The 25,361-nt window shown below is 48.4% G+C and overlaps 1 pseudogene; it reads right to left on the bottom strand.

Annotated features, from left to right (window-relative positions):
* Nucleotides 1–24,165: 24,165 nt before the first annotated feature.
* Nucleotides 24,166–25,080, bottom strand: LOC127203161 (glyceraldehyde-3-phosphate dehydrogenase-like; annotated as a pseudogene).
* Nucleotides 25,081–25,361: the final 281 nt, after the last annotated feature.

Here is a 25,361-nt window from a genome sequence, read left to right on the forward strand (position 1 = left end):
TCAGAAAAAACTGTGTGATGTGCTTTGTTCTGGGGTTGGCCTGGAAGCAAGGTCTCTGTGCTAACACAAACAAACAAACAGCTTAAAAAAAAAAAAAACCACAATTGAGATGTAATATGAATAAATTAATAAAATATATTTTAAAAAACCCCAAACTTGCATCTGATGAGAACATTCATTTATTCACCGGGATAATCTAATTGTACGCTCAGCGGGTTCAAAGCGTTAGCTGTTTGATAATGGAAGTGATTTTTGTTACTGGTTTGAAGCCACTTTATGGAGGTGAATGCTTAAGGACCCGTGTGTATTTCATGTGCATATCTTGGTGAGTTCAGCAAAAGTATGTCTGCCCATGAGACCATCACCCCAAGGCCTAGAGCATGTCCCCCAGCTTCCAAAGCTCTCTCCACCTGCTCCAGTGTCCAATTGTTACTGTTGTTATAAAAATGTGTAGCAAAAACGTCTGTCCACCCAGCAACAGTTTGGTATATATGCTTTTTCCTTCATTACTTATGATCTGAGCATTTCAATAGTTGCATATATTTCATTTTCATCATCTCTAAATCCTACTCCCCAACTTCAACTCCTCCTGGACCCCCCTCCCATCATCACGCGCCCTCTAAAGTTCATATCTTTTTTTTTTTTTTTAACTCACCAAGTCCGTTGTGGCTACATGTATGCTCATGGCTATCAGGGGCACAGGGTGTCTAATTTATGTTTTAGTGTTTTAAATTTTCAGCGCAAAAAGACTCGACTGAGTCAATGTTTTACTAAATACTTTTGATGGGACAGTTTTTCTTACCTAACTTCTCTTGGAGAGTCCTGTTGGAAGTGTCAGCACGGGCGTTCCCATCCTACGGTAGGTGTGTGACAGGGCTTCTGGGTGTGGGATTTTTCATTCAGAGGCTTTTATTGTTCTCTTGATAAGAATGCAATTTGCCTCCTTGTAGGGTGTGTGTGTGTGTGTGTGTGTGTGTGTGTCCTTGATAGGAGTGACTCCATCCTTTACTAACTGCGACTTTTGTGGTTGCAAGGGGCTGAAACAGAAATGAATTAAGGGGGAAAAAGCCTTACAAAGTAATTTATTGGCTTATCTAAGAGATCTGGAGAAGATTCTGTTTTCCAAACCCCTATAATAGAGAATAGTTTCAGTATCTACAATACTAATTACTGCCATCATCATTTTATCAATGGGGCGGGTCTTGGATCAGATGGAGGAGACATTAGGAGGAGGTTGGAATAGAGAACTTGGAGTTAAATGGTTCCCCCCACCCTCATTGTCCTACCTAGAGGACTGCAGTCTTTCTTGGCTTTGGCTCCCTCTAAAGCTGACTCTTTCCCTTGGTTGTACACTCATTAGGGTTCATGGTAACAGGGGCCCACAGTCTCATGACTGAACTGGCCAGGTCTGCTTTGTAGTGACAAACACCCTGCCCTGAGAGGAACAGTTTAAGGGGGGAAGGATTTAAGTCAGCTCATAATTTGAGAGGGTTCTGCCCATGGTTATTGGCCCCCATGCGGGGAGGCAGAATGTCATGGCATTGCAAATGAAGATGGAAGGGAGCTGTCTGTCTCATGCTTGACCAGGAAGCAGAGAGCATGAGGAAGGAGCTAAGGAAAACATACTCCCAAAGGCCCACCCCCAGGGACCTACTTCCTCCAACTATTCCCTGCCTTCTAAAGTTTCCACAACTTCTCAAAATAGCAGCACAGAGCTGGGAACTAAACGCTCAAAACATAAGCCTGCAAGGGACATTTCAAATCCAGTCCCTTAGCAAGGGCTTCTTGCTTCCTGTGACCCTTACCAACTGGCGCTTGGTTTCCCAATCCTAAAATTCTCAGAGTAAGATTTACGGTGTGAGTCATGTCTTGGGGGACAATGCCCGACGAGACTGACTTGGGTGACTGGCCAGCGGACAGATGGTCTCCTGTGAGTCAGCTTTCCTCCCCCTGGAGCTTTCTGAGAACGGAGCCACATGACTTGTTCTGCCTGTCTACACTGTGGGAGCTGAGGGCAGAGAACTCTGGGTGGCCGGCAGGCTGCGTGTCACTCCAGTATGTTAGAAGACATTGGCGTAGTGCGACCGGTATGTTTAACAAACAAGATGTAAGCCTGTAGTTCGGCTGCCTGGGGTACAGCTGTTCATGTGGTAAGGACCTTGCATAACCCCAAGACTAGTCCAAGATCACTCTTTCCTCTTTCAAAGTTCTGTCACCATCTGTGGAAGCCACCACTGAACATTTTCATCCACTTGTCTGCAGAGGTAAAAGTTTGAGAGTATCGCCTCTTGTAGCAATGAGACCAGCTAACAGCATCTTGGGCGCTATTTTCTCTTTCCATTTGTTTTATACATGTTTGTGGTGTGTGTCCCTGTTTTCAGGCACATGTATGTGCGAGTGCATGTGGAGGCTCAGGGGTAGGTGTCAGAAATCCCCCTCGGTTGCTCTTTTATCTTATTTACTAAGGCAGGCTCTCTCAATCCCACCCAGAGCTTCTTGATATGGCTAGTCTTGCTAGCCAGCTTGCTCTAGGGGAGCCACTGTCTCCATCTTCTGAGGCTCACGCATCATGGATTCTGAGGGTTCTGAACTCTGGTCCCCATTGCTGTGTGACAAGCCTTCCCTGCAACCCCATTACTATTATGATGGTCAGAAAGGGGACGGCCAGATGGGGATGGATGCAAGACCCACCTTGTGTCTTGTGTCTATAGGACCATTTAAAATTCTGAGTGTTAGAAACATACATGATGCTGGGCCCTGATGTCAGTTCTTTTCCTCTTAACCTATAAAGTGTCACCGGCCTTCAGTGGGACTTTGTCTTGACTCTGGCTGCAATAAATACTTTCCTCACCTTCCCAGGGCAGGTGCTAAAGATTTGGGTACGCAATGGACCTTCTGAAAGAGAACCAAGGGAGATGGTTCATCAAGTAAGAACACTTCCTGTGCAGATAGGGGGCCAAAATTCAAATACCCAGACTTATGAGAAAAACCTAGGTGTACACACACACACACATACACACACACACACACACACACACACACACACACACCTATAATCCTAACAGACAGGGGGATTGTTGGAGCTTGTCTTCCACCAGCCTCAATCTGAGTTCAGTGAGAGACACTGCATCAAGGGAGATAAAATAAACAATGATAAATGACCTCTGATGCCCTCCCGTATGCAAGCAAGTGAGTGTGCTGGCACAGACACATGCATGTACATCATACACGCATGCAGCACACAGATTCTTCTCCCACTTTTTTTTTTTTAAAAAGGAAGTCTTTGTTTTGGTTCATTCATGGTTTAAGAGGGACTGTAGTTCATCACAGTGGGAAAAGCATGTGACAGTAAGGAGTCTATGAAAGACAACGTAAGAAGTAAGAGTGAGAGGGTGAGTGTGGGCGTGGAGCCTCACCATGAGCTCTGGGGCTCGTGTCTTAAGCAAGCCTGGGGACGCTGGGTTGTTGTGAGGGAGCGGTGTGATTTGGGTCTGGAGTGATCTGGTTCCCGGCATTATTGGGAAGTGGTGAATCTTTAGGAGGCCCAGTGAGGTAGCTGTGTCACTGGCATCCATTCTCGAAGGGGACCCTGGAATCCTGGTCCCTTTCCCCCACTCTCTCTTGGCTTCTGTGATGTCGTAAAGTGGACAGGCACGTTCTACAATATGGCCATACCATGATATACTTTTTCACCCCCAACAACTGGGCCAAGCAGTGATGGATGGCTCTGAAACCACAGGATAATATATCCCTTTCCTCTTTTTAAGTGGATTGCACCAGGGGTTTTGTTACACAAAGGATTGTCTCACAGAGGAATGAGTGCATAGGCTTGACTTTCTGGCAATTTACCCTAATGAAATCAAGTAACATTTCTCTATTTTGCAAAATGAATGTAAGACACATGTATGTTTACATCTTTGCTGGGGTGCACACGTGCAATCACATCTGTATGTGTGTTTACACTTCAACTTTTCTTATCCGGGGCTTCTCAACTTCTCCATCACTGCCATTTGATGATGGAAAAGTCTTTGACTTTTAGGGAGCAGCCTAGGTGTTGATGGAGACTTGTCTTCTACCTACGGCAACCAAGACTATCTCCAGATACTGTCAAATGCCATCAGAAGAATGGAATAACCACCTCCATTGGGACCTGCCATCTAAGAGCAAGTACCACCTAACAAGCAGACCTCGTTTTGACTAAATCGAAAATCACAGATGTCAAAATGCTTGGTTTTTATGTCAAAGAAGGTAAAACTCAACTGGATCTTTAGGCTTCAAAGGACACGGTTAAAACTAGAACATGGCTGTCCTAGTGGCCTTGACCAAAGAGGAACCAGAGACAACTGAGGGCAGTAACTCTATAGAGATGCCACAGGGCAAGCCACCTTGGCTCTCCATGTGTAGCTGGAGTCCTGACTCTTTCCCTGGTCTCCTCCTTCTATTTATTTATGGCCCTTCCAGGAAGGAGCTGGCAGCATCCATGGACCACTCATTCATCACTCCAGTCATTTTGTTTTGTATTCCACCAGCCACCCCGTCCCTATCTAATCAGGGGGCTGCTTCCTGTTTTTGTCTGCCATCATTTTGTCCTGCCGGAGTGATTTTTATCATCAAACAATATGAAAATAGAATCCAGGGATTGGCACCTTTCTTCTGCGGCAAGCCCGTGAGACCGACCAGTTGGCTTAGGCAGAAGAGACAGGAACATCCCAGGACCTAAGCTCACATTGTCCTCAGGACAAACAGCCAGGCATACCTCACATCTTTCCACATGGCTCCCCTCAAAACTACAACTGGTGATGTGCTTTGTTTAAACCCACGGGCATGTATTTACAATCGCTTGGTGGCCGTTCTTCCTGGAGAGTGGAGGGAGGTGTCCAGGCTTTATGAATGGGTTCCTTTAGCAATGGACTCAGATGTTGGCACTCCCATTCAAGGGCAACTCTTGACTTCCTCTTTAGCTCAGTGTTTGCAGCCCAGAAGGTTTTGAGGATTACAGGAGAATGGAGGTGTGTGGGAAAGGAACCATTGACCCCGAGTCTCCCAGAGAGCAGAGAAATCTCAATAATGTGGCCAGTTTGCCACAGTGGGTGTGACCTTCAGTTAGCAACTAGACTGTGCAAAGGTCAAATTCTAGTTTGGGGATTTTTTTTTTCTTCTTCTTCTTGTTTCCTTTTTTCCCTTTCTGAGATAAAGGTTCACTATGTAGCCCAGGCTAGCCCAAAATCTCAGGCTGCTTTCGCACTAATACTCCTCCCTGCTCAGCCTCTTGAATGCAGGTGTGTGTGTGTGTGTGTGTGTGTGTGTGTGTGTGTGTGTGAGAGAGAGAGAGACACAGAGAGAGAGAGAGAGACAGACAGACAGACAGAGACAGACAGAGACAGAGACAGACAGACAGAGAGACAGAGAGACAGAGACAGACAGAGAGACAGAGAGAGCATGAACATTGCATTTTCATGTGTATAGGGTATATGCTCATGTGTGTGTGTGTGTGTGAGAGAGAGAGAGAGAGAGAGAGAGAGAGAGAGAGAGAGAGACAGACAGACAGACAGACAGACAGACAGACAGACAGACAAGGACAGAGACAGAGACAGAGAGAGAGACAGAGACAGAGAGACAGACAGAACGACAAAGAGAACATGGCATTTTCATGTGTATAGGGTATATGCTCATGGATGTGTGTGTCTCTGTGTGTGTCTGTGTGTGTGTGTGTGAGTGTGTGTGAACCTCAGGTGTTTTTCCTCTGCTGACATCCACCTGGTTGTTTTGGAGACATCATCTCTCACTAGGTTGTATTTGATCAAGTATGCTAGGCTGGCTGACCAGCAAGATCCCAGGATCTGCCCATCTCCCTCTTCCCAGTGCTGTGATGACAAGTGAATGTCACTGATCTCACTTCTTTTTTTCTTCATGTGGGTTCTTGGGACAAACTCTGGTCCTTCTGCTTGTGAAGACCAGCACAGTTTCTACCCAGCCCCAATTGTGAGGGTGACTCTTCAGTCACTCGTGATGACTACATACAATACAACCTTGCTGTTGACCTGGGGGGAGGGTGGTTCTGAGCTCCGGGTAAGCAGTGGTTCTTTATAACGCTGAGGATATATGCTCCTCTTGCTGTATTTATGGCCAATAGCCCAGGTCACCTGGCTGCAGGTATCTTCTGTGTCCCAGCAAGTGGGATAATTTGAAGGCCCTCCATTTTGGTCTCATGATGCTCCCTTGACAAGGCCCATGGCTCTCACAAAGCTGTATGACCCTAAAAGATTCGGAAAAGCATCTCATTGCAGATATAATTAGAAAGATTGGTTCTCAGGCCCCAGGCCTAGTGTTCCAGGGTCCCCTGTGAACCATTTTCTGGCTTTCATTTCTCAGGAGCTGCCTCAGCAGGTGGCCTCAAGCAGGTAGTCAATAGGGACCTTCTGGCTGAGGGCTGGAGGCTCTTTGTGGAGGTCAAATCCAGAGGCCAGAGGGCATGCTCGAAAGGTCACAGGGTCAAGACCCGTCACTGTGACAGATGATTCTAAGCAAGTCTCTCTCCCTCTCTCTGGAAGCAGGGCCAAGCCTCTTGAGACAGGAGAGGTGGCCGGGGGAGGGTGTTGGGGCCTCACGAAGAAAGGCGAGTCTGGTGTCTGGCCGGCACCTCTCAACTGGTCTTCATTAGGGGAGCCTGGCAGCTCTGTCTTCTGCCGCCCTCTGTCCCCGCTGACGGGGTGCTGTCTCCAGACCTCTCAACTGCTCCTCATTACGTAGAACACTGGCCTTTTGTCCCCACATGAAGCCTTCTTTGTTCTGCCAGCCTGGCCAAGCTAGAAAGCTAGAAACTGATACAAAACAATGCCACTCTATCTCGAGGGGACCCTCACTCTCTGCCCCCCTCCTTCTGTGGTGACTGGATAAGGAAGAATGACTCCCGGCCCCCGAGTCACATCCCTGGACATCTAGCTGAGTTGGGCTCCTTAAGAACACAGGAAACAGGTCAAACATAGACGAGTGGCTTCCTGAACTTGGCTGCATGTTGGAGACACCTAGAAGCTTCCAAATATGCCTGAGCCTGACATCCCTCTTTCCCAGATACTCAGATTGACTGGCCTGGGCGGGCAGAGTGACCACCAGGATTTGCAAAGCCTCTCCACCAGTTGTAATGAGCAGCGAAGCCTGGGCACCGTTGGCACAGAAGGAATGTGCTTGAGAAAGGCCCGTCACACCTGCCTGTCTTCCCATGCTTTCAAATAGCCTCTCCTTGAGCTCTGCAGGGCTAGCAGAATCTGTGCATGCTTGATAGGCAGGAGGACATATTTGTTCATGCCCGAAGGAGTCCAGCGCTGTCTGAGAAAGTAAGGGGGTAAGGGGGCTGAGGGGTGTCACAGCAAGATAGATATGTCACATTTTGACCTTGGCTTTCTGCTGTGGCTCTCGCTGTGCACCAGGATTTTCAGGGCACTGTAAGGGGCTGTGTCTATTTTCTTCTCCGTGGCCCTTTCAATAAGGAAAAACAAAAACAAAAACAAAAACAAAAACCCAAATTCTGTGTCCTCAGAGCTGGTGACAGGGAGGCTGGGCCAGCTAGAGTCAGGTTGTCTGCCAGATGTCCCTCCCAAAGAGTGATTTATCCCCAAGTTACTGAGCACTGAGGTGTCTTGGGGCCTGCTACTTGTCTCGAACTAAATAGGAAGATGAGGTGTAACCTGAGGACAAAGAAAGCCTGTCTTTTCCCATCCCAGAAGGCCCCGGGGCTGCCTCCCTCCCGAGATCTCCTGGTAAAAATCTCAGCTCCCTTTCGCCTCAGCTGAAATGGCAGCATCACAGACCTATAACTCAGGTCCCGACAGATCCAGCATCACACGTTTTATAACTCGGATACCCACCACTCACGTTTGGGAAATGCATGTCCAGCAGTGATTCCATAAGTAAAAGCTACAAGACTCCTAGTTCAACTTTAATTTCAGGGGACTGACCTAGGATAGTCAAGGCAATCATTGTAACAAGGAGGAATAATTATTTTGGATCTAAGTGTGTTCTGGGAGCTGTGTTCTGAGGGCCATGTGTACCCTCTAACTTTTCAGCTCACAATGAACTGGGGGTGCTGGACTTGCTCTGGAGAGTCTAAAGGCAGAGGTTTACCCCCTGGTGCAAATAAGTTCAACCTGGTCTTTCTTTGCTCAGCTAGCAGTGCCCTGGTGGAACCAGGCTTCCCGGGAAATGAGGAGGTAGCAATTTTTACTTTTGTTTTTCCGTCAGTGTTATGGTGATCTCAAGGTATGTTGGGAAAATATTCTATCACCAAGTTACATTTTCATCCTTACATATGTGTGTGTGTATGTGTGTACGTGTGTGTACTCACGTGTGTGCGTGTGGTGGTCATTGACATGAGCTCTGTCACTGAACCTGGAGGTCCCTAATTGGACAAGACTGGCTGGCCAGTGAGCCCCGGGGATCCTCCTGTCTCTGCCTTCTGAGCTTCAGGATCACAGGTGAGACCTCCCATGCCTAACTTTTTCACATGACTTTTGGAGCTAAAACTCAGATCCTTGTGGCAAGCACTTTGCCTAGTGAGCCATCTCCTCAGTGCCTAGCCCTGAACTTTTGACTTTAGAATACTGTTCCGAGACAGTCTAAGGCCACTGCAGTAGTTAGGAGGAGGCTAACTGATTGGCAGTGTCTGACCTAGTCCCAGATGAAGAGGAAGGCGTGAAGATGTGCGGGCATAGGTCCTCATCACTGTATTGTGCAATGGCAATGTCTCAACATGAGAGTGGTTCTTTTTAAAATATTTTATTTTATTATTTTTACTTTTTAACAAAAGAGACAGATAAACAAACTTCTCCAACAGAGGTGTGGAGAAAAAAAAAAAAAGCCCAACTCTTGAAAAATGAGGGTAACACAGAAATTACACTTTTTCCCTTTGTGTGCCTTCTTGCTTTCCCCTGCTCCAGGAAGCAGCACCTGCGTGCTGGACACTGGATAAATTCTTGATGGTAACAATTGTAACTCAGAGTCCCAGAGACAAGTTAGTGCTACAAAACTGATTTTGGAGGGGCTAGAAGGATGGTCCTGTGGTTAGGGGCACCCACACCCAGTGACTCACAACTACCTGTAACTCCAGCTCCAGAGGATCCGAAGCCTCTCTGGCTTCTACAGGTGCTGCACTCACACACATGTACCCCCATGTGTGTGCACACACAATTTAATTAAAAAACAAAACAAAACCCCCAAACTGAGAAGACATACTAGACTTTGGAACTGGAAGGATTCTCTAGTAAACCAGCATACTTGCTTTGAGGGTGTGAGGACCTGAGAAGTTGTGTGGGGGAAAAAAGCCAGATGTGGTGGCATTCTCCTGTAATTCCAGTGGCTGGGAGGCAGAGACAAGGTGAGCTCCAAGCCAGCGAGAGACCCTGTCTCCAAAAAGAGGCATGATGCCTGGGGGATGAGACCTGATGTTGTCCTCCGGCCTCCACATGCACGCACACATGCGCGAGCTCGCACACACACGCGCGCACACACACACACACACACACACACGCACACACACACACACACTTTCATCTCTTCTCCGTGCCAGGAGTGCTCTAGAAGTGACATGTCTACGTGGTTTAAGCTAATCAATGCACTCAGATAAACTATACTTTCTCCCAAACGGGATCAGGGGTCCCTCACCTGTCATCCCCATTTGGAACAGACTAGCCCCAAGCTTCAAGCTTAACCCCACAATTATTTATCTTCTCATAGTTTCTGTGAGTCAGGGACTTGGGAGCAGCTGAGCTGGGGCTTGAGAGAATCCAGTTTCAAGATAGCACACTAATGTGGCTGTTGGCATGAGTCCCAATGTCCTCACTCAATGGGTCTCTCCCAAGATGCTTCAGTGTCCCCATAGCATGGAGGCTGGCTTCTGTTGGGATCAGCTCAGAGGAAGAGCCAGGAAGAGCTGTGTTACCTGTTACGACATAGTTGTAGGAACACTTTTTCATAGCAGGTGATTGGTTATGCAAATCAGCTCTATTCACCATAGGAGAGTATAGGAGTACCCCCAGACAAGAATGCTTGGGGATGTCTCAGTGTTGGATTGCCACGATGCGACCTTATTTTCCCCTCCTCACCCATGCGATAGCTTATAAATCTCCTGGTCACTTCCTCTGCACACTTCAGCGATGTCATATTATATAAAGGCTTGTCACCACCCACCTCCCCCTTTTATACTAAGGTCATGTCTACTTGATGAGAGACTCTTAGCACACAGGGCTGGATGAGTAACCGAACAGCAAGTGCAAGTGAGCAGAGACCCTTTCCTCTGTTCAGCCTTCAGGGTCAGCCATTCACGCCCCCATTTGAGGAAACTTCAAATCTATACCAGAGGAGCTTATGTAAGTTGATACTTGACCAGCCCACTGTGGGCGGTGCCATCCCTAGGCAAGGAAGCCTGGGCTGTCTGTATATGAAAGGTCACTGAGGAGCTACCTGGTAAGCAATTCCTCAGAGGCCTCTGCTTCAGTTCGCACCTCCTGACTCCTTCCTTGTCTTTCCTCAGTGATGGACTGCGACATGCAAGTCCAATAAAGCCTTTCCTCCCCAGCTTGCTTTTGATCATAGTGATTGTCACAGCAACAGGACGTGGACTAGGACAAGTCTGAACTTACAACCACGTTGTGTAAGGAAGTCGGCGGGGGGCGGGGAGAGGGAGTCCGCACTGTCTTTTCCTCACCATCACTGTATGATTTGGTGACTCTAGGCTGCGTTTCAGTGCCACCACTGTTGGGAATCTCTGGAAGTTGACTCTGAGGTAGGTAGAGAATAGAATACAGGGTATTTTGGCGGGGGGGGGGGGGGGGGGGGGGGGGGGGGGGGAGGAAGAGCTCTTGAGCTCACTACCTTTGGAAGGGAAAAGGATGCAAAGGTAGGAGGCTCGGGTAGAGGTGGAGGGTGAACTTGAATGCAGTCTCAGAGAGGGGACCTCAGCCACCCGTACAAGGCACTGGGGATCAATGATGACCCTTCAGAGGTATCCTAAGTTGGGGTAAGGTGTCTGATCTGGTCCCTTCATGCTGACTTGTCACTGAGGTCTTCACGCAGAGAGAAGACAGAAACAGGGGGTTGTCTCAGCAGTACCCCCCCCCCCAGCAGAGGGCAGGATCTGCTCTTCACTGGCAAGGGCGAATCAGAGCACCATCTATCCATTTTCACATACCTGAGAAGCTCACACACATCCTCAGGCTCACAGATGTCCACACAGACAGACAGACAGACACATGGCCCACTTTCGGACAGCTTCCAAGAGTAAATTCTACCACAAGCTCTCACCTGAGTATCAGATAAAGGGCAACACACATTTGAGCATCTCACAGAACTCTTCCTCCTGAACTACCTCTAGCCATCCTGTTTAGCACTTCTGCCTTCGTCCCCTACACGCTTATGTCGAGCCCGCAATAACGCACAGACTCACAATGCACAGTTTATTGCACACTTTCATACAGGAAGAACCCATTTCCAGACATGTCTCAACACACATACACAATACCCACACACGCCTGCTCACATATGCACAACACACGCGTTCAACAGGCCCTCATACATATGCAAACATGCAGACACCGGAGTCTCAAGTCGGTGAGAAAATATGATAAAAATGGGATCAGTTTTGAGACTCTATTAAATTTCCACACAGGGAACTGGGCAAGTTATGGGAACAGAGGCACGTCTTAAATCCTTTACCCTCCACAGGAGATGACGTTTATTGAATTAGAGTGGAGGAGCAGAACGGGGTGTCTGTGATTTACCATTTTCCCTCTCTCTTCTCTCTCAGTATTTAAGTTGGTGGCAGATACAGAGCTACACGATACTCCTTTGGAGTCTCATGTTACTGGAACATACCTGGCCTCTCCAAATAAAATAAAATAAAACAATGGAAGGGAATTCCAGTAAAGGCGGAAAGACGGAAGCCAAGGATTCTGCCTCTTTGCATTGACTTTTTCTTTTCTTTATTGTTGCTGGTGTATGCGTGTGCGCGCGCGCACGTGCATGTGTGTGTGCACCCAATACAGCATGTGTATAGAGTTTAGAGGACAACTTGTTCAAGTCAGTTCTCTTCTTCCACCGCAGGTTCCAGGGATCAAGGCCAGGCCCTCAGGCTTGCACAGCAGCAGCATCTGGACAGCCTGAACCTTCTCACTGGCCTGTGTTTGGCTCTTTTTTTTTTTTTTTTCTCACAGTCTCAAGCCACTAGACACCTGCATTTCCCTTCACTTCTGTGTTGCTTATTAAGGCTCCAAAAATGATGAGAGGAGTGTATGGGAGAGTCCTACGGTCGCTTGTCAGTGTCTTCACTCTGAAGGACTCAAAACTGATGCTTTAACCTGCACAACAGGGGCAGTATTTTTCTTTCTTAAACTAACTAACTAACTAACTAACTAACTAACTAACTAACTAACTAACTAACTAACCAAGCCTTTTCTCCACTCCCCTTAACTCTCTCGGCCATCTCATTTTTTGTCTCTGTGTATATGAACCTGCCCCCCCCCCCCGTGTGTGTGTGTGTGTGTGTGTGTGTGTGTGTGTGTGTGTGTTTCAAGCAGACTTCAGTCTGACCATGTGACCATATTCTCTCTTGGGAAGACCCATCCATGCTTTGGGCTACCCATTTGTGAGTTCTGCTTCATTTTTGACCCTGGGTCTCCTTCTCTCCCAAGTTCCTCCTGCTCTCCTGCAGCCCATAACTCTTGGACTGGGGGATTAACAAGGTGATTTATCTGTGAAATTCCTTGAGTGAGGGATGAGGAGGGAGGAAGTCTGAGCGAGACCTTTGTCCCAGGATACTAGGTGCTTTTAAAAGATGATAAAACAAACTCCAGGAGAGTACGATGGGGGAAGGTGACTGGATTCTTTGGATTCGGTAATGCGATTCTAGAAAGTTCCAAGATTCCTTCTCCTTGGGCTTTTCAATGCTGACAAATGGCATAACCTGCATTTGTTAGAAATTGTGCTCTCCGATGTATTCGGTATACATCAGAGACCTTCTGCCCTCAGGATGGAATCTGGTGGTGCTGTTAGCAACAGCTGGACCCATCTCGAGGAAACACTGAACAGATCACCAAAACGGTGTCTTCACATTTCACCACTGAGAAGGTGGGAGGCTGAGAGCAGGAAAATACTATAAAGACAAGCAGCACAACAGACTCTCTCTCCAGGTTGACGTTTGCAAGAACAGCTTGGGATGAGCATCCCAACGCTATTTCCTGTTAACAAGCCACGTGAAGGGCCTGGCAAGCATGCCTGCTGGCTTTTTACACAGTAGGTGTCTTTTCTGCTTGTGGGGCCTGCTAGACGAGCAACACCTACCCTCTCCTGAGTGTCAGAGGCTCTGTCTGCATCTGTAGACCAGTCCAGCCTGCTCCCAGGGTGTGCTGGATGTCAGGCCATGCACGAACGGGAACTAAGCCACGTTTTCTCACGTCTGTCTGGTCCCCCTGGTTAGTTTTGGTCTGTTTAGGCCTTGAAGACATTAGAGAGGGAGGTGGTGCTATTTCTTGGATACGGTGAAAGTGCATAGTAGGCGCTTACAGGAAGGCTCTGCATAGTTGGTGCTTGCTTAGAGGAAGATCTCTGCATGGCACTAGGATTGATTAGTCTAACCACAACTGAGGCAGATTAGGGGTGCTCTAAGAAAATGGGCTGGTTGCTGCTGGTCTATCCTAAAGTGGGATGAGCCGGCGAAGCCGAAGTATTAAGAGACTAGAGGCAAACATTTGGCGAGTGGAGAAAACAGTGGCGTGGTGATGGCAGTGAAGCCTCTTATCTCCTCTACTTTCCAGCTGGTAGCTCAAAGGACTCAGGGTGACATCCAAGGCGAGACTCACAGTTCACCAGGGTCTTCGGTGCAGGTTATTTAATCCCCCACTGGCTTCACTCCGCACCCATACAGCATGCCCCCACTCTGCAGGGTCCTTTATTGCATATGTTTCAGAAGGGCGCCAACAGCTATCGGCGATCAATACACATTAGCCCATCTGTTTTCACTCCGAGGTGCTATACACAGCATATGGCCTGCCTGGCTCTCTGATTGATTGCTGGCCATGCTGCCATCTTGATTTTGAACCGGTTTTATCTTTCCTTATCTCTAGTGGCTATTGTACTTGTTGGCAGCTCTGCCTTGCATAACTTGGTCAAATGAAAGAAGCAGCTAGCATGCTCCATCCCAAAGCATCACCAGAGACACGTCTTCAGGGTCCCCCAACCTTGTATCATGAACTTTGCACACAACTTGCTTAATGCAAAACCATTTTCTTATGCACAATTCCATCACTCCCTAGTCACTAATTTATTTCGCCTGTGTCACACTATGCATGTGGAGGTCAGAGGACATCTGGCAGAGTCAGTTCTCTCCTTTTGTCATGTGGGTCCCAGGATTTGAACTCAAGTTGTTAGACTTGGTTACAGTCATTTTTATCTTCGGAGCCATCTGCGGGCCTTCAAGATTCTATAATGCCTTTGTTTGTTTGTTTGTTTGTTTTTAACGTTCTTCAGGTGGCCAAAGTCCAATGCAAAGAAAGACCAGAAATCATGGGATGAAAGGGTGTGCAGTGACACCAGGAAGAGGTTCGTTCAGTCTGTGGTTTTCCCAAAGGCATGAAGTCACAACCTGGGGGGGGGGGGGCTGTGCCCACAGGCCCGCCAGCAGCTTTATTCCAAGAAGCAGCCCTCTACATAGGGATTGCTGTTCCCAGTTATTAATTCGTGTCTACGAAAGATGTGGATTCCCAGGGCCAGGATTTGGAATATCTTTATGGTTGAGTTTGTGGATACAAAAGTACAAATTAAGGAAGGCTGTCCACAAACCACAAGATGAAACTTCTAATTATCTACGCCACCGAGCGGCAACTTAAAGTGGGTACTGCAAAGATGAACACACAAGGTGCCATTTAGCCCTGGCCAGGGCTGTGTGCTCAGCTTGCTCTTTTCCATCAGATTTTCCATAGTCGACATGGCTAATAACTATTATGGTCGTTATGAGTGGTTTTCTAGAACATCCCCTATGCTGCAAAGTTGTGAGGCTTGTGGGGGTTGATGGCATTGGTTAGGTGCATAACTTTCAAAAATTTCAATGAGGCTCCAGGTTCTGCAGGGGAGAGCTGGGGAGGCCAGGAAGGCAAATAGGAGCATGGGTTCCACGCTGCCCACCCCCACCCCTGCAACAACCATCACATAGATCATAGAATGGAGTCCCAGGGAGGGACGAAGACTGCCTGCTATTATTTTCAGAGTTTACACAGGGACCCTGATCTCTCAATTCATCAGCAAAGCACATGTCTCCAGCTTCAAAATGAAGCAAGTTGTGGTGGCGAATGCCTTTAATCACAGCACTTGGGACTCAGGAGACAGAGGCAGGTGGATTGCTGTGAGTTTGAGGACACCCTGGTCTACAAAGCGAGTCTAGGATGGCTAAGACTACACAGAGAAACCTTGTCTTGAAAAAAGAAAGAAAGAAAGAAAGAAGAAGTAAGTCATCATGAAAATGAAGACCAATTTCAAAAGCTGAACAACAGCTTTCAGAATACACAGAGATGCTTGGATTTTTGTTTTTGCAATATTGCTGGGTCTGACATAGGGCATTACATAAGTACGCACGCCACCACTGAGCTAGAGCACCAGCTAGCACCTATAGGTTTTACAAGTTTGGTCCGAACTTTTGTTATTCTTTTTAACTTTTTGTTTGTTTGTTTTTGTTTGCTTTTGTTTTTGAGATGGTGTTTCTCTCTGTAGTAAGCCCTGGCTGTCCTGGGCTTGCCTTGTAAACCAGGCTAGCCTCAAACTCACAGAGATCTGCCTGCGTTTCTCTCTGTGTGTATGTGCACTGTGCAAACTGTGTGTTCGTGGGTACGTAAGTGTGGCATGACTGTGATGGGTTTTTATGTGTGCTATGTATGTGTGGATTTTATTGGACTGTGTGACTATGTGACCGTGTGTGTGTGTGTGTGTGTGTGTGTGTGATATGTATCTACATTGTGCATTTATGCATGTTGTCTGAGTGGCTGTGGTGTTTGCGTGTGAGGAAGGCAGAGAACATGTGTGTTTGGATGTATGAGATCACAAGGCATGGGGAAGCTGTTGGAGCAGAGCTTGACTCCAGTGAAAGAGGAGGTAGTGGCTTTGTCTTGGAGAACAGAGAAAAGACTCTGAATCTGGATGGGAGAACATGGCAGCCTGCTGTACCTTTTACTCCTCACCATTCTTCCTAAGCTTAACCCCATGTCCAGCGATGCCATTCTATGAGGATTGTTCAACCCTGCATCCAGCCTGCCTTCTTTCCTTCCTTCCTTCCTTCCTTCCTCCCTCCTCCTCATCCTTCTCTCTCTCTCTCTCTCTCTCTCTCTTTCTCTCTCTCTCTTTCTCCCTCTTCCTCATCCTCCTCCCCAACTCCTTTTTCCTGTGTGTAGCCCTGGCTGTCCTGGAACTCGCTCAGTAGACCAGGCTGTCCTGGAACTCGCTCAGTAGACCAGGCTGGCCTGAAACTTGCTCAGTAGACCAGGCTGTCTTGGACCTCGCTCTGTAGACCAGGCTGTCCTGGAACTCGCTCAGTAGACCAGGCTGTCCTGGAACTCGCTCAGTAGACCAGGCTGGCCTGGAACTTGCTCTGTAGACCAGGCTGGCCTGGAACTTGCTCTGTAGACCAGGCTGGCCTGGAACTCACAGAGATCTACCTGCCTCTGCTTTCCAAGAACTAGGATTAGTGGCATGTGCCACCACCACCTGGCTCCCCAGGCCTGCCTCCCCAGGCCTGGCTTGGCAACCCTCAAGATCTAAAACACAGACTTGAGTTTCTACCCTCAGCTCAGTTTTGGGACTTATGGTCCACATGCATCTGCCGACTAAGTGACAGAGGTGGAGAGGGACAGAAGTTCCCAGAAAATCTGAGGGGCCAGTTCCAAAATGGTGGGCGCAGATTGGGAGATGCGTTACAGAGCTGCTGCTGGGAACTGTGCCCTCTGTGGTGGTACTTTTAAAACCTTTGAAGGCATTGGCTAAGGATCTGGGAGGGGAGACGGGCTCCTGCCTGGCGCATAAGAAGCATGCTTTTCTATCCTCTCAGTCCTCACTCCTTGTCTGGGGTCATGGATCCATGTTCCAATCAGAGGCCCTGTCTGCATTTGGAGTCGGGGGCGGCAGGGGGGCGGGGGGAGCTGTCTGCACCTTCTGAGGAGACAGAACAAGGGAACATGACCACTCACCCTGGCCCCAACCCCGAGCGTCATTGATGTTGGCTGGGGATCAAAGCCGCTGTTCCATTTTTAACCTCCACCAGGCCCCACCTCACCCTGAGCATGTGTTCTCAACATTTCATTGTGTGCCAGGGGGATAAACAAAACCCACCCCCTGAGTGTAGGAAGGATGCCTTCGGGGGATCTCTGAACTCAGCTGAGGCAGATAAGTGTTTTTCCCCCACCGAGGGCCCCCCCCCCCCCCCCCCCCCCCCCCCCCCCCGCCGCAGGAGCTGTGGGTTTCCTGAGCTTGCGTGATACCTCGGTAAGGGAGATGGGAGGCTCTGTCTTAGCGCAGAACAAATCTACAGATGGTGATCCTCAACCAAAAAGGAAGATAAAATTTGGACGTGCAGGCAGAGATGAGGAGACCGGAAGGGCCTATGCCTGGCTGGCCTTTCCTCTCTTCGGTCCTGTCTCTTACAAGTCTTAGCATCCTCATCTGTGGTGCTCGCTGATATTGATGAAAGACCATTTTATTTTCAAACGATTGTTTATCAAGGTTAAAATAAGTATAAATGCAGACTTCTAGGACACTTAAACAATTAAACAAAGGTCAAGGAAGGACGGTGGGGTGTAGTATAAACCAGAAGTCTGTAAACATCTCAAAGGAAGGAAAGTTCCCCAAGACCCACTGCGGGTGATATTTTGATGATTAAGATTCTAAATGTGTATGTATATTTAAACTGTGTATGAGGGATCCTTGCAAATTCATAGGAGATTCGTCATATGCCAAATACATCAGTTCTGTCATTACAGTGTGTACCTGCAGAGAATTCACACTGTTAGCCTGCACACTGCGTCCAGTCTCTACCTCACTCCTCTGCGCTAAGGCTTTTAGGGCTGATAAGAGCTGCGCACCGACTGGCCAGTGACTCCAAAGGTGGGAGGGGTAGGGGGGTGGGGGGATGGGGGTGGGGTGGGGGTGTGGGGGGGTGGGTGTGGGGGGGAGAAGGCTAGGACCTCAAGCCATCAAGCTACTAATTACTACTTCAGCCAGCCTTGACTACAACTGTTTCCCCGCCCCTCCCCCGCCCCTGACGTTGGGGGGCGGGGGCGGTCACAACACAGCATGCCTTTATTACTCTCACTTTCCAAAGGTGGAAATCAAGGTGTGGGGAAGTTAAGCAACTTGCCTGAGGCCACACAGCTGACAAGTGACTGAACAACCTCACCTAAATGGGACTGCTTCCTCTGCATGGGCACCCTGGGCTTCCACTAGTCTCCCCTCCGGCATTAGAGACACCTTCCTTGATGAGAGATAGCTGGAGTGTTCCCTAAATACCTGTAGGCACTTTGTGGTGTGACATTGTTGCTGAGGCGGCAGGAGAGGTCAACGGAAATCACTTGGAGGGTCACCGTCTTGCTCTGCGATTGTCATTGTTTACCTGCTCAGCTCTGATTTTTATCTTCCAAGCTTTCTTTAGGTCCTTCGGCTTGAAGAAGCTTCCTCCTTCCATTAAGCCCAGTGGTGCCGCCTCCTCCTCCCCTCCCCTTTCCTCCCCTCTCTCTTTTCTTCTTCCCCCACCTCTCCCTTTTCCTCTTTTTCTCCTCTGTCACTTCCTCTCCTCCCTCTTTTCTGTCTCTCCCTCCTTCTTCTCATCCTTATTAGGTGAGTGGCCTGTCATCAGATCTTTTCTTCATCTTGTTGTCATTTGCTTTGTGTCCATGTATTGCTAATACGTATGCAGGCTCATAGGTGTGTGCAATTGCACATGCAGTGTGTGTACACATGGGTGTGAAGGACAGAGGTTTACAGCAAGCATCTCTTTCAGTTGTCTCCTACCTTAGTTTTTAATTTCTGAGGCAGAGTCTCCCACAGAACTTGGACCTCACCAGTTTCACTGGACTGGCTGGTTAGTAAGCCCCATGGAGCTGGCTGGCTCCTCTCTCCTGTGCTAGGCTTATATACATGTCTAGCCACGTCCAGCCCTTCACATAGTTCTGGGTCTTGAACTCAGATCCTCATGCTTAAAGCGCAAGCACTTGACCAGCTAAGCCATCTTACCAGCCCTCGGGATTTCTCTGTGTGGTCTTGTTTCTTGCCACAAGTGGAACACTCTCTCATTGAGGAAGTAACAACTCCGTCCCAGGAAGTATATACACAGGAACGCTCTGTCTCCTGAGCTCCCAGATTTTAGATTATTATATGATGTTTTTACATAAATATTTCCAAGAGCATTGAAACATGAACTCTATTCACTCCTAAGCACCGAATAACCGCACGAAGAAGATGGGCAGGCAGAGCCCTGCCATGGGGCATCTGTAAATGAGCAATCTTGAAGACACAGAGGGGCAGCCAGGAAATGGGGGTCAAATGGTGGGCAAGTGGTTGCACCAGTAGGCGTGAGGTTCAGTGTCACCGTTGTGCAATGAATCGGTGGCTGCAGTTGGAGATATTGAAGCCATTCCAGGCTCTCTAAATGAAAAAGGAGACTCAGTCCCACTACTGTTAATGCTTTCCCAAGAGTTTTAATAACTGCATCTACAAAAATGTAGTGTTCTTCAGTCCCTCTTTAGTCTTGGCTGTTTTCTGACTTCTCTGTGGCCCAGAAGGATAGTGTCTGGGGGGTAATTCTGAAAAAGAAAGAAAAAAAAAAAAAAAAAAAAAAAAAAAAAAAAGAAAAGAAAAGAAAAAAGAGCCGAGACACGAGACACAAGTGCTCTGTCACTTTGGGTGAAAGGATCAGGGTTTTATGTTTGCCATAAGATGGAGCCAATATGGGAAGGAACAGTTGCTTATTCTAGACTAGAGGACGCGGGAGGTCTAGGGAGTGGTCAGAAGCTGGAGACTCAGCCCGCCGTGCCACCAGCTGCCTTTGAACAAGCCTTTCTCTCCTTGAGCGTCAGTTTCTCCCCTCCTACTCTCATGCCTGCCCTGCGCGCGCGCGCGTGTGTGTGTGTGTGTGTGTGTGTGTGTTTGTATGTGTGTGAATGTGTGTGTATGTGCATGTGTGTGTGAGTGTGTATATGTGTGTGAATGTGTGTGAGTGTGTATGTGTGTGTATGTGCATGTGTGTGTGAATGTGTGTGTACGTGTGTGAGTGTGTATGTGTGTAGGTGTGTGTATGTGCATGTGTGTGTGAGTGTGTGTGTATGTGTGTGTGTGTATGTGCATGTGTGTGTGAATGTGTGTGTGAGTGTGTATGTGTGTATGTGTGTGTGTATGTGCATGTGTGTGTGAATGTGTGTGTACGTGTGTGAGTGTGTATGTGTGTAGGTGTGTGTATGTGCATGTGTGTGTGAGTGTGTGTGTACGTGTGTGAGTGTGTATGTGTGTATGTGTGTGTGTATGTGCATGTGTGTGTGAATGTGTGTGTGAGTGTGTGTGTATGTGTGTGTATGTGCATGTGTGTATGTGTGTGAGTGTGTATATGTGCATGTGTGTGTGAATGTGTGTATGTGTGTGTGTGTGTATGTGTGTATCCCACTTAGTTCCTGCCTGGGTGTGGGTGTGAGCATGAGGTTATTTGCTGGAGCGTGGGCAACTTGTCAGTAGCTGCAGCACTAAAGACAAATGATCCCTCCCCTCCTCAACAGCCTGAACTGCCAGTAGCCCCTCAGGAAGGCACTGTGGCTGCACGGGCCCACCCCTACTCAGGAAGAAACCTTGAGAGGCCCAATCATCTCTTAAAATTCCCAGGGCTTGAACCCAAGACCTTGCTACATGCCTGGATTCCTCAAGCATTTTGTGTGCAAAGCCAGGCTTGAAAGCCACCAAACTAGGTCAGCCCAGCGTCCCTTCCTACCTTGGCGGCATTCTCTGAGTGATTTGAGGGCAGACATTTAGGTTCTGCGTTCTCTGTTGGAAGAGACACTCCCTGTTCTGGGGTCTTTGTTTCCTGTGCCTCATTCTGTACCCAGATCCCTCATAATTTCTCCTATCTTCCCTGGATTTACACAAAACACAGTGAGCATCTCAAAGAACAGACAAACAAGGTTTTCTGCTTCCCACACCAAGGATGTTTATGAGCTTGAGCAAAAACAGCCTCCGGGACTCAGTTTGCCCATCTGTGCAGTGGGTTGGCAGGAGCGGAAGATTCCCAAACTCACTTTCAGCTTTTACATTCTTCTCTTATCTATGAAGCTTGTTCTAGGGGGAATTGCTAGACCTCAAGTCTTCAACCCCCTGAAGAAAACCAGCTAAAGGGGCCCTACTTCCAAGCTATTAAGTGCAGGTGATACCACGTACAACTTGGTGCATTTATTTGAACTTCCTCATTCCAGGATGCTACTGTTACCACGCACTGTGGTATAAGCACCTGTCATCCCAGCACTCAGGAAGCTGAGGCAGGAGGACGGAAGCCCTGCCTAGGCTACGTAGTCAGACCTCAGCCTCAAAGCTAACCCCATTTTACTTTGGAGAGAAAATGGGCCACACAGAGACTGTCATTTGCTCAGACTCATGTGCTAGTAAACACAGGAGCTCTGACAGCAAGCCCAGATGACAAAGCAGCTTTTTTTGTGTGTAAAATGGGATGGGCCATGCATTGTCTAGAGAAATCTAGCAGGTGCAGACTCCAGCCTTTAATTCCCCCCGCTCCTAAGAAGTGTCACCAGACAAAATAAACAGAACTTGGAATGGCTGACTTTGGGGGCTGGCCCAGCCATCTCACACGTCCGGTCTGTAGTGTCCCACCTGGCAGCTGCTCGGAGCACTAAAGGGATCTGAGGACATTAGCAGTGGGATTTTTCTTTTAAATCTATATAATTATAGAAACGGATTGTTTAGACGGATCCCAGCCATAACATGGAGTAATGGTGACAGGTTGAGAGCAATTTTGCCAGACCCAGAAAAGGCCCGATTTCACGAGGACTTTGGCGATTCTGCTTCCCCACGGCATTTAACGTGGCACGGAGATTTATGGAGCCGTGGGAACGATGTGGGATCTCAGGATTCTTGGCTACTACAGACCACTCCCTGGAACGCATGCTGCATTTTGCTTAGCAGCAGCTCAGTAGGGCACAAAATGGAAAAAGGGCGTGGCAGAATGAGTAGGACCCTCGCTCTCCGTGTCACCCAGGACCGCTGCCTCTTATTGCATGACGCTCAGTTTGCCCATCTGTACAATGGGTTGGTGGAAGTTTCAGCCTCTCAAATTCACTTTCAGCTCTTTGTCTCTTCTCTGTCCAACTTCTCAGGGCAGGCCAGCTTCTTTTCCGTTGGGGGTCTGGGAGTCAGAGGGATGGTCAGGAATCCCCGTCACACCTCACGGTGGGTGTGTGGTGCGAGTTCTTACTTTCATTGCTCAATGGAGTAAATGACTTGACGGAGGGGTGTTTGTTATGGCCCACAGTGAGGAGACTGGTTACACCACTGCGTGGGTCAGGAAGCTGAGCTCAGGCAGGAAGTGAGGTCCTGGCACCGGAAGGAAGGCGGGCTCCGAACAACCTACCTCCTCCAAGTAGGTCCCACTTCTTAAAAGGCCCTCAGTTTTCCCAAACAGCACCACCAGGCTGGGACAAAGTGATTCAACTCCTGGGGCCTGTCAGGGACATTTCATGGTAGCATCAATTAACTTTGCTCAGTTTGATATAAACTGTGGTCATCTGGGAAGAAGGGACCCACAGCTGAGAAAATTCCTCCATCGGATTGGCCTGTGTGCAAACCTGTGGTGCATTTTCTTAATTAATGAGTGATGGGGAGGGCCCAGGCCATGGTGGGTGGGGCCATCCCTGAGCTGGTGGTCCTGGGTTCTGTAAGAAAGCAGGCTGAGCAAGCCACAAAGAGCAAGCCAGTAAGCAGCACCCCTCCATGGCCTCTGCATCAGCACCTGCCTCCAGGTTCCTGCCTTGGTTTCCTCTGATAACAGACGGTGATCTGTAAGATATGATAAAGTCTTTCCTTCAGAGTTACTTTTAGTCACGGAGCTTCTCACAGCAACAGGAGGCAGGCTAAGCCAATATTCATCCCTCCATCTCTATTTCTCTCTGTGTTGCTTCTCTCTCTCTCTCTCCTCTCTCTCTCTCTCTCTCTCTCTCTCTCTCTCTCTCTCTCTCTCTGTGGTTGTACATATGTGTGTGGGTACATGTGTACGTACATGTGTGATGTGTGTGTGTGTGTGTGTGTGTGTGTGTGTGTGTGTGTGTGTAGGCCAGAGGTACACTTTGAGTGGCTGTCAGTTCTTGAGGAGATACCCACCTTGGCTTTTGTTTGCTTGCTTTGCTTTGTTTTCACAGTCTCTCTGAGACTTGGGCTTCTCCAGTCAAACTAGGCCACCGGCTTGTTAGTGAGCTCCGGGGATCCCTCTGTTTCCGCCTCCACAGAGCTGGGATTCTGGGCTGGTGTCAGTACTCCTAGCTTTTTATGCAAGTATTGGGGGACATGGCACAGGTCCTCATGGTTATGTGGCAAGCAAGCATTTTAGTGATTAAGCCATCTCCCAGGTCTTGCTCTTTCTTTTTAAGCTACCATGGTGCCTGACTATGGGGTACCATGTGTATAGACAACACTATGACCGGGGCCCTGGAATGGTGCAACAGAAAGCTCCACAGTCAGCGTAGAATACAAGCCCCACCATCCTCAACACTTCACTTAACTCCTAGCTCCCATCTTCAACCTTCTGCACAACCTTTCTGTGTCATCGCTGGGGGCAAAGCCATGGTATCTTCATGCGGCCACTATAGGGGCACATAGAATGGGCTGAGAGTGAGTTATCTCTGCCTTGTCACCTTCCCTTTAATATTTTTTTAGGGGTGTGGAGAAGAGGATATCTTTTTTTAAGTGCAGTGAACTTTATTAATGGTATTCAAGAGAGTAGGGTGCCCTGGGCCCCTCCCTTTATTCTGGGGGTCTGGGATGGAAACTGTAATGGGAGATGCTCAGTGTCAGGGGCTGAGTTGGAACAGGGACTCCTCAGCAGCCAAGGGCCTCTCTCTCACTCTTGTGTCCTTGCTGGGGTGGGTGGTCCAGGGCTTCTTACTCCTTGGAGGCTATGTAGGCCATGTGGTCCACCACCCTGTTGTTGTAGCCATATTCATTGTCATACCAGGAAATGAGCTTTACAACATTGTCATTGAGAGCAATGCCAGCCCCAGCATCAAAGGTGGAAGAGTAGAAGTCACTGTTAAAGTTGCAGAAGACAACCTGGTCCTCAGTGTAGCCTAGGATGTCCTTTAGTGGGCCCTCAGATGCCTGCTTTAACACCTTTTTGATGTCATCATACTTTGCAGGTTTCTCCAGTTGGCATGTCAGATCCATGATGGACACATTGGGGGTAGGAACATGGAAGGCCATGCCAGTGAGCTTCCCGTTCAGCTTGGGGATGACCTTGCCCACAGCCTTGGCAGCACCAGTGGATGGAAGGATGATGTTCTGGGCAGCCCCACGGCCATCACACCACAGCTTTCCAGAGGGTTTATCCACAGTCTTCTGGGTAGCAGTGATGGCATGGTCTGTGGTCATAAGTCCTTCTACGATGAGAAAGTTGTCATAGATGACCTTGGCCAGGGAGGCTAAGCAGTTGGTGGTGCAGGAAGCATTGCTGACAGTTTTGAGTGAGTTGTCATACTTCTGGTGGCTTACACCCATCACAAATGTGGGGGCATCGGCAGAAGGGGCAGAGATGATGACCCTTTTGGCTCCACCCTTCAAGTGGGCCCTGGCCTTCTTCATGATGGTGAAGACACCAGTAGATGCCACAACATACTTGGCACCGGCATCAGCCCATTTTGATGTTAGTGGGATCTCGTTCCTGGAAGATAGTGATGGGCTTCCCGTTCATGACAAGCTTCCTGTTCTCAGCCTTGACTGTGCCTCAGAACTTGCCATGGGTAGAGGCATACTGGAACATGTAGACCATGTATGGAAGTCAATGAAGGGGTCATTGATGGCAACAATCTCCACTTTGCCGAATAAGAAACAAGCCCTGATAACCAGGCACCCAGTACAGCCAAATTGTTTACTCCAACCTTCACCATCATGTCAAGGGACAAGGCTGGCACCACATGAGAAGATGCAGCTAGCTTTGGAACAGGGAGGAACAGAGCCAGGTACCAATTTTTTTATTCCACTTATCTATTGCTGTATAAATACCTGCCTAAAATTTTATGACTTATCACAAACTATTTTATGTTAAGCCATGATGTTGCAGGCTAGGAATTTGGATAGGGCTC

This window comes from Acomys russatus, chromosome 19 (assembly GCF_903995435.1).
Source record: "Acomys russatus chromosome 19, mAcoRus1.1, whole genome shotgun sequence".
Lineage (NCBI taxonomy): Eukaryota > Metazoa > Chordata > Mammalia > Rodentia > Muridae > Acomys > Acomys russatus.